This window comes from Lutra lutra, chromosome 4, assembly GCF_902655055.1.
Source record: "Lutra lutra chromosome 4, mLutLut1.2, whole genome shotgun sequence".
NCBI classification, from domain to species: Eukaryota; Metazoa; Chordata; class Mammalia; order Carnivora; family Mustelidae; genus Lutra; species Lutra lutra.
In genome coordinates this window covers 66,096,973-66,105,701 of record NC_062281.1, presented here as the reverse complement: position 1 = coordinate 66,105,701, position 8,729 = coordinate 66,096,973, and positions in this window count along the sequence as shown.

Here is an 8,729-nt window from a genome sequence, read left to right as displayed (position 1 = left end):
TTAGGGGGTATCTCACTGTGGTTTTGATTTGCTTTTCCTGATTAGTGATGATGAACATCTTTTCATGTGTCTATTGGCCACCTGCTGTAATCTTTGGAAAAAATATATTTGGGTTCTCTGCCTATTTCTAATCAGATCATTGGATTTTTTTGGTTTTTTTGTTTGTTTGTTTTGATAAGTTGTATTCTTAGTGGGTTACTATTTAAACTATGTAATCAGAGTTATCCTGTACAAGTTTCTCCTCCCATTCAGTAGGTTGCCTTTTCATTTTGTGTTTCCTTTGCTGTTCTAAGCTCTTTATTTTGGTGTAGTCCTGATAGTTTATTTTGCTTTTGTTTCCCTTGCCTTAGGAGACCTATCTAGAAAAACATTGCTAAGGCTGATATCAAAGAAATTACTGCCTATATTTTCACCTAGGATTTTTACGGCTGCAGGTCTCACATTTAGGTCTTCAATCCATTTAAGTTTATTTCTGTGTATAAGAAGGTGGCCCATTTCATTCTTTCACACACAGAGGACCAGTTTTTCCAGTGCTGTTTGAAGACATTGTCTTTTTCCCATTGCATATGCTTTTCTCCTTTGTCCTAGACTAATTGACCATGTAAGTGTGGGTTTATTTCTGTGTTCTGTTTTGTTCCATTGATCTTGTGTCTGTTTTTATGCCACTGTCATACTGTTTTGATCACTATAGTTTTGTATCATATCTTAAAATCTGAGATTGTAGTATCTCTAGTTTTGTTCAAGATTGCATTGGCTTTGTGGGGTCTTTTGTGGTTCTACAAACTTTAGTATGCAAGTTCTGTGAAAAATCTTGGCATGTTGACAGGGATTGCACCAAATCTATTGATTCCTTTGGGTAATACAGACACTTTAATAGTATTTTTCCAATTCATGAGTATGGAGTATCTTCCCATTTGTTCATGTTGTCTTTGGTTTCTTCAGTGTCTTACAGTTTTCAGAGTATAGGTCGTTCACCTCAATTAAACTTATTCCTAGGCATTTTATTCTTTGGTGCAAGTCCACACTATTTGAGTGCCTACCATGTGCCCAATGGTATTTTAAAGTCTAAAAACGCAGAAATTTAGGTGCTAGGAATTACAGCACTGCTTTAGGCAACAAAACTGTCCCTCATGGGATTTATATCTTAATGGGGGATAAAAAAAATCACCATAGTGTTAAGATATGATAGGGGTTATGAAGGTACAGCATAGACCATGAATAAAGAGTGTCAGGAGAAAAAATGAGAAGAATAAACTGAGGCCAGGAGCCATGTGACTATCTGGGGGTAGAAATTTCCAGGCAGAAGAAATAGCAAGTGGGATGGGAGCTTGTTGGCCATATCTCTGGACAGGGGTTCTCAGACCAGAAGCACAAGCATCACCTGGGAACGTCACAGAAATGCAGACTCTCAGGCTACACATGCTCCTTCCCACAACCAGATAAGGAACTCCAGGGGTGGACCTAGCAAGAAAGGCTTTAACAAGCCTTTCAGGTAATGTGAGCTTAAAGTTTGAGAACCCTCTGGTTCTCATGACATGGCTGGAGCTGAGCCATGGAAGGGAATAGTTACTCTCTTTTTCTGCTCCTCCCCTGCAATCAATCAATCAATCAATAAATAAATCCTTTATTTCCTTTTTCTTTACAGTGCAAAACATCCCAAAAATCCCCTCCACCTCCTCCTCTGGGCCTTAGTCTCTGTGGCATGCATTTCTGGGGAATCCCTCCTTCTCCCTCTCTGGAGCCTGCCTGCCTTTTATGAGCTAGTTCAAACATTACTCCTCAGGTTGGAGTTCCCTGATCCCACCAACAGCTGTGATTGCTCCCCACTCTGTGATCCCATAGTACCCTATCTGTCCTTTTTTACAATCACCACCGACTACTGGGTATTAATAGCTTTTCGTGGCTGTCCTATCTTTGCTATTCCAGGAAGAAAGTTGTTTTACAAGCAAGTTGAGAGTGAAGTGCTAGATCTTACTCTTCTTTTATATTCTCACAGTGCCCAGATAGTATTTGGGAGATTTGGTAAAAGTTTAGAAGGATGTGAGGGAAGGGTGGGGGAAGGCAGGCAAGGGAGGAAACTAATACATTAGGAATCAAACATGTGACATTTGCAGGCAGTTTTGCCAGACTAGATTTCATAAAAATAAAGATGGTAGTGAGAACTAGAAGTCGTTTGTCCCTCAGGCCTGCACGGAGGATGTGGGGAATATTGAAAGCTACCACCTGTATGTACCTATGTGCGATCTATCCCACCCTCGTGTCACTTTCTCCCTGCTCAGTGCATTTCATGTATCACTCCAATGATTACCCAATATTGGTCTCAGATACTTTCCTTCTCAGGCTCTTAGGACTGTTTTCTTCATTATGGGCCCAACAACTGCTAGGTCAGTTCTTTCTAAAAAAGGGAATCTTGTAAGAAAAACATGGATGGTAAAGTGGAATTATTACCAATTCAACCATCTCCCCCCAAATTAAGTATTTCTAAACCAGCTATTGTAATGATGCAAAATCTATATAGCAATCTCATTTCTAGAACAACAAGATACCTAAAAGGACTTGAGAATGGAAAATATTTAACCAAGGTTTTATATTTACACATCCTGCTTGCATATAGGTTACTCACAGCTTCCGGTAAAAAAAAAAAAAAAAAGTGCATCTTTAAATATTACTCCTAAGATTGTTCTCTTCATTCATACTGTAATGGAAGCCAGTTCTTCACTTCACCCAACCTGAAACTGTTAACTTCAAAAAAAGAGAAACGGCCAAAGTGGGGCCCATGAAAATAGTACACCCTAAATGGTGAGACCTGTAAACTCTCATTATCTACTATGGCCATTAAAGGACAACATAGTCCTTAGTTTTCTCAGTTCTTGTGGCAAGTCATAGCTCCCAAACTTTGTGGAACACCTTATATACTTAATCAATTGGTTTAAATGCGATTCTGCGAAGCTTCTGAGGATATAATATATATATATAATATAATATATATAATACTTTGACTAAGGCTTGTATGCCTGCCTTTTTTGCCACTAACAGAAGCAAATGATTTTCCGTGTTTATTTCCCAGAACATGACTTACCTTCTTCCAAAGCTCTCAGAATGCTCTCCTGAAGCACTTACCACTTTGCAATGTAATTTTTTAATTGTGTTTTCTTCCTGACTAACGTGTATATTCACTGGGAATAAAGAACCTCTTCCACTTCAAGTCCAGTCTCTACTCAAACTAATACCTGTTTTATTATTGTTACCCTTCCACCCACAGATGTTGAGCCACACTAAGTTGCCAATATTAAACGTTTTCTCTAAAATAACAGCAGTTTCATATGCTTCAACCTCATAAAAGCTTTAACTAACTGAAAAATGACTTTTTTTTTCATGCTGTGGAAATACTAGCTGTTTACATGCAGATTTTCCACTGAAGTACCAAGATCTATCAAGTTTACATTGTATTGCCAGAGTTTCTGGAGCTTTAATGTACAAAGGAATCACCAGGGGATCTTGTTAACATGCAGATTCTTCTTCAGGAGGGTTGGGGTAGGACCTGACATTCTGCATTTCTAACAAGCTCCCAGGTGGGGCTGATGCTGTGGTTCATGGGTCACCCTTGGAATAACAAGTGTTTGGACTGCAGGATGAGGAGTCAAGATGTAAAACCTAGATCTGCTACCAGCGATTTGACTTTGTCACTTAATCTTTCTAGGCCTTACTTTCTGTAGCGTCCAGGGGTTCAAGTAGGTGGTCTATTACTTCCAAGTCTAATGTGGATGACCTGCGAAGGTCATGTTTACCTACGTGATTAGAGAGTCCATACAGCACAAGAGTCAGGAGCACCAGCTCCAGCCTCAGATCGCCTGGGGTAGCCTCCCAGCTTTTCCACTTACCCTATGACCTTAGAGAGTTAATCTCTCTGTGCTTCAGTTTCCCCCCTCTGTAAAATTGAACGAATACTGAATGCATATACATAAAGTGCTGAGGACAGACCCGAACACACAAAAACTCCAACCTAAGCTATTTTCAACAATAATATTCTCGGCAGTTTAATTTCTAAGAAGCGTCCCTAAGGGAATTATCTGAGGTGTGGGCAAAGACTTAAAGTAGATGGAAAGATGTTTATCACCAATTTTATAAAACTGGAACACTACATCTATGTTCAACAAGAAGGGTTACTTATATATTATGAAATCTGTGCCCATTATAAATGCCTAATATATTAGTGTTCAAGATACAATATGAAATGTTAAGAGAACCAGACACAAAACTGTATTAATAGCTTATGTTCATGCTTCCTTATAAATGATATGGTTAGCTATATGGTGGGGGGATGTGCTCTAAAATATTAAGTAATTATTATGACGGAGAGACAGCATTAGGCGGTCCTGTTTTCTTCCTACATTATTAACTAATTCTACATGAGGGATGAACAACTTTTGTATTCAGAGAAATTTTTAACCTGTGTAAACCTCATGGTATCCCTCCTCCAAAAGTCAACACTATCGCAAAGATTTCAGCTTCTGTTATGCCAAAAGTGTTCCAGAAGCATTGCAAATACGAATCAGTAAGAATTTAAGCCAGTAAATTTAATGATACAGCACTCAATACCAATCTAATGACTGAAAAGAAAAACAAACGCGCTCATTTTTTTAGTTCTGAGCAAAATTTGAGATTGAGTATTCTAACGAAGCATTAAATGGCCAAAGCGGCTACCTTGCTATGTGTCCCATAGATACCAAGGAAACTAGAAAACACAGGAGAAGGGTTTATGACTTTGCAGGTTGGAAAAATACCAGGCACAACCAGCATCATGCTGTTGTGTTGTTTGAGTCGATTTTCAAATAGAAATTCTGTGGTTGCCATACCACACTACAAATAAATTTGTATTTTGATCTTTTTTCATTCAAAAGTTAATACAATGAGTCAGGACATTCATTTGAAATGACTAGAGGGAGACTCCATTATGATTTTAGTCTGTTCCTCTATTACATATATTTTTCTGAGCCTGAGCTGACCCATCATGCCTTGAAGAAATTCCAAAAAAAAATTGCTAGCAGTTTCCTACACCATCAATTTCTTTTTAAAGCTGCCATAATAGTGATAATCAGAACCTAGTCCAGGCTGAACATTATGGGTTATTTCATCTTGTCTCTGTGGGGCATGGGTTGAAAGGAAAGTTTGTCTGCATAAATTTTCTGCTGCTACTCCACTGCCTGATAAAATTCTACATCCCTAATTTTTATTTGACTTCTCGGTACTTTGAACTTCTCACTTTTTGAGTAGACCTCACCTCTGATCTATGAATGCTTGATTATCTCCCTCACCAGTAACTTCAACCTGGAAACCGGAAAAAGAACATTTGAATAAAACCACTTTTCAATCACCTGCAAATCATTTTTTTTTGCCCCTCTCTCATACGTTCTAGAACCTTGACTAAAGAGACCTCTGCCTTTAAACACAGGCTTTTGCTTAAAGAATATTAGAAAAGATTAGCTTTGCAGCTAAGTTTGTGGCTGATTGTCCTATAACTCTGGATAACTCTGTCAACCAGAAAAAAAAATGATATAACAGATCTCAAATGTTTTCTCATCCTTTAATTTTTGTGTATGTTTTGTAATATAATATAGTGATATTAAATAGAACTGTAGATAACTCAAATGCTGGAGTCCACCTTATCTGTTAGGGATGTTCCAAGGCCCCAGTGGAGGCCTGGAACTACAGATAGCACTGAACCATTATATATATGCATACTGTGATAAATTTGGACATATGTTAGGCACAATAAGAGGTGAATAATAACAAAGAACAGTTATAGTATATTATGACAATTTAGGTGAGTGTGGTCTCTCAAAATGTTGTGTACTGTACTCCCTCTGATGTGATGTGAGATGACATCCCTACATGACACCTTGAAGTGGGGTCAATGACCTAGGCATTGTGAAGGCAGCATTAGAATATTACTGACTTATCTGATGATTTGGTGGGAGGATTATCTGCTTCAACACCAGTTGACTGCAGGTAACTGGAATCATGGAGAAGGGTGGGGGCAGGGTGGAGGGGGTGGAGGAGGGCTACTGTATGTAGAAACCAGGAGTGCTCACAACAGTCAATCATGGAGCTTTGAAAATGGAAGGTGGTGACCTCAAAATTCCATTAACAGCCTATACAGAGACCAATATTCATTTATCAAATTCTCATTAAGCACCTATATGTCCCAAGTTCCAGATGTTAAGAATATAAAGGACTAGAAATAAGGGAGGCAAAGCTCCTATTCTTGTGAAGCCCATATTTTCATAAGGGAGATAGATAATGTATAAGTGAACAAACAGTAACAATTAGATCTTACAGTGGGTATGATATAAAATGCTGTGACTTTCATTTCGAATGTTTGTCTATGCACCTAGCATAGTGCTAAGTATCCCACAAGAAATGTGGTTCGTGCTTTCACTGAGTTTGTGCTGAAGTTCAGGTGGCAGACATTAATTAGAACTGTAATTGTTATAAAGGAGAAGTAGCACAGAGTGCTACCTACTCAGGAAAAACTATTAAGGCAGAGAGGTCTTTCTGAGGATGTTGTTCAAGGCAGGGCTTTGAATGATGCTGATTTCCTAGAAGCAGCTATTCTAGCAAATGGCAGCTGGTGAGAAACGTGTTGTCTCCAAGTAGGGGATACGGAGCAAGGGGTATGTGATGCTCCTGCTGATCACAGATTATTTTTAACCACAGTTTTAAAAGAAAATCTAGCCCTATAGGTTACTATCGAGTACCTGAGACATTACAAAGTACTTTCTCATGAATTCTCTCAGGCGTTCCTCACCTACAGTAACTTACAAGGAAGTGCTTTAAATTCTGCTGTAAATAAAGCAAGACATGTGCCTTTCCTAAACTTGGTTTCTAAACTATAGAACTGGATGTGATTCTCCCATTATAGGGTACACCTGAGATCGTGAATGGTACTCAGTAGAGCTCTTTGCTTGGTACACAGAATTTTCTGAATATTAGCTATTGACTTTAAAAGGCAGTTGAACTGCTGTGAGTTTGCTACAGCGCTGCAGAGGGAAGGCTGGAAGGAAGACAAAAGGAAACAAGATGTGATCAGCATGTGAGGCTTACCAAAGGCAACACTCCCACCTGAGGAAATCAGACCCAAATGCCAAGAGACTCTATAGGCAGAGAAGAGATTGCTGTGGGAGAACTTTGTATAGGAGGAAATACACCTTCTATTCAATAATCTGATGTAAACATGTACTTTGTCTATGCTTCAAACACAAGAATCTTCAAAACGGGGTGGAAAAAATATCACTTCTTTTTTTTTTCCTTTTGTCTATTTTGTATCCATTTTTTGAGAGAACTGACAGTTGTGTTTTCATTTTCATTTGTTTCCATGAAATTTTTTTTAATTCTTTAATTTCCTGGTTGACCCATTCATTCTTTAGCAGTATGCTCTTTAGCCTCTATGTATTTGAGTTTTTTCCAACTTCCCTCTTGTGGTTGAGTTCTAGTTTCAAAGCACTGTGGCCTGAAAATATGTGGGGAATGATCCCAATCTTTTGGTACCAGTTGAGACCTGATTTGTGATCCAGGATGTGATCTATTCTGGAAAATGTTCCATGTGCACTAGAGAAGTATGTGTAATCTGTTATTCTGGGATGGAATGTTGTAAATGTATCTGTGATGTCCATCTGGTCCAATGTGTCATTTAAAGCCTTCATTTCCTTGTTGATCTTTTCCTTAGATGATCTGTCCATTTCAGTGAGGGGGTTGTTAAAGTCCCCTACTATTATTGTATTATTATCGATGTGTTTCTTTGATTTTGTTATTAACTGGTTTATATAATTGGCTGCTCCCATGTTAGGGGCATAGATATTTAAAATTGTTAGATCTTCTTGTTGGACAGACCTTGTAAGTATGATATAGTATCCTTCCTCATCTCTTACTATAGTCTTTGGCTTAAAATCTAATTTATCTGATGTAAGGATTGTACGCCAGCTTTCTTTTGACGTCCATTAGCGTGGTAACTTGTTTTCCACCCCCTGACTTTAACTCTGGAGGTGTCTTTAGGTCTCAAATGAGTTTCTTGCAGACAGCATAATGATGGGTCTTTTCTTTCTTCTTCTTCTTTTTTTTAATCCATTCTGATACCCTGTGTCTTTTGACTGGGGCATTTAGCCTACTTACATTCAGAGTAACTATTGAAAGTATGCATTTAGTGCCCTTCTGTTGCCTGTAAGGTGACGGTTACTGTATATTGTCTTTGTTCCTTTCTGGTCTGTTACTTTTAGGCTCTGTATTTGATTAGAGGATCTCTTTCAATATTTCCTGTAGGGCTGGTTTGGTGTTTGCAAATTCTTTTAGTCTTTGTCCTGGAAGCTTTTTATCTCTCCTTCTATTTTCAATGACAGCCTATCTGGATATAGTATTCTTGGTTGCATATTTTTCTTGTTATAGTGCTCTGATTATATCATGCCAGTCCTTTTGGCCTGCCTGATCTCTGTAGATAGGTCTGCTTCCAATCTAATATTTTTACTGTTGTAGTTTACAGACTTCTTGTCCCGGGCTGCTTTCAGGATTTTCTCTTTGTCACTGGGAATTGTAAGTTTTACTATTAGATGACAGGGTGTGGACTTATTTTTATTGGTTTTTTAATTTTTTTAAATTTATTTTTCTTTTTTTATAAACATATATTTTTATCCCCATGGGTACAGGTCTGTGAATCGCCAGGTTTACACATTTCACAG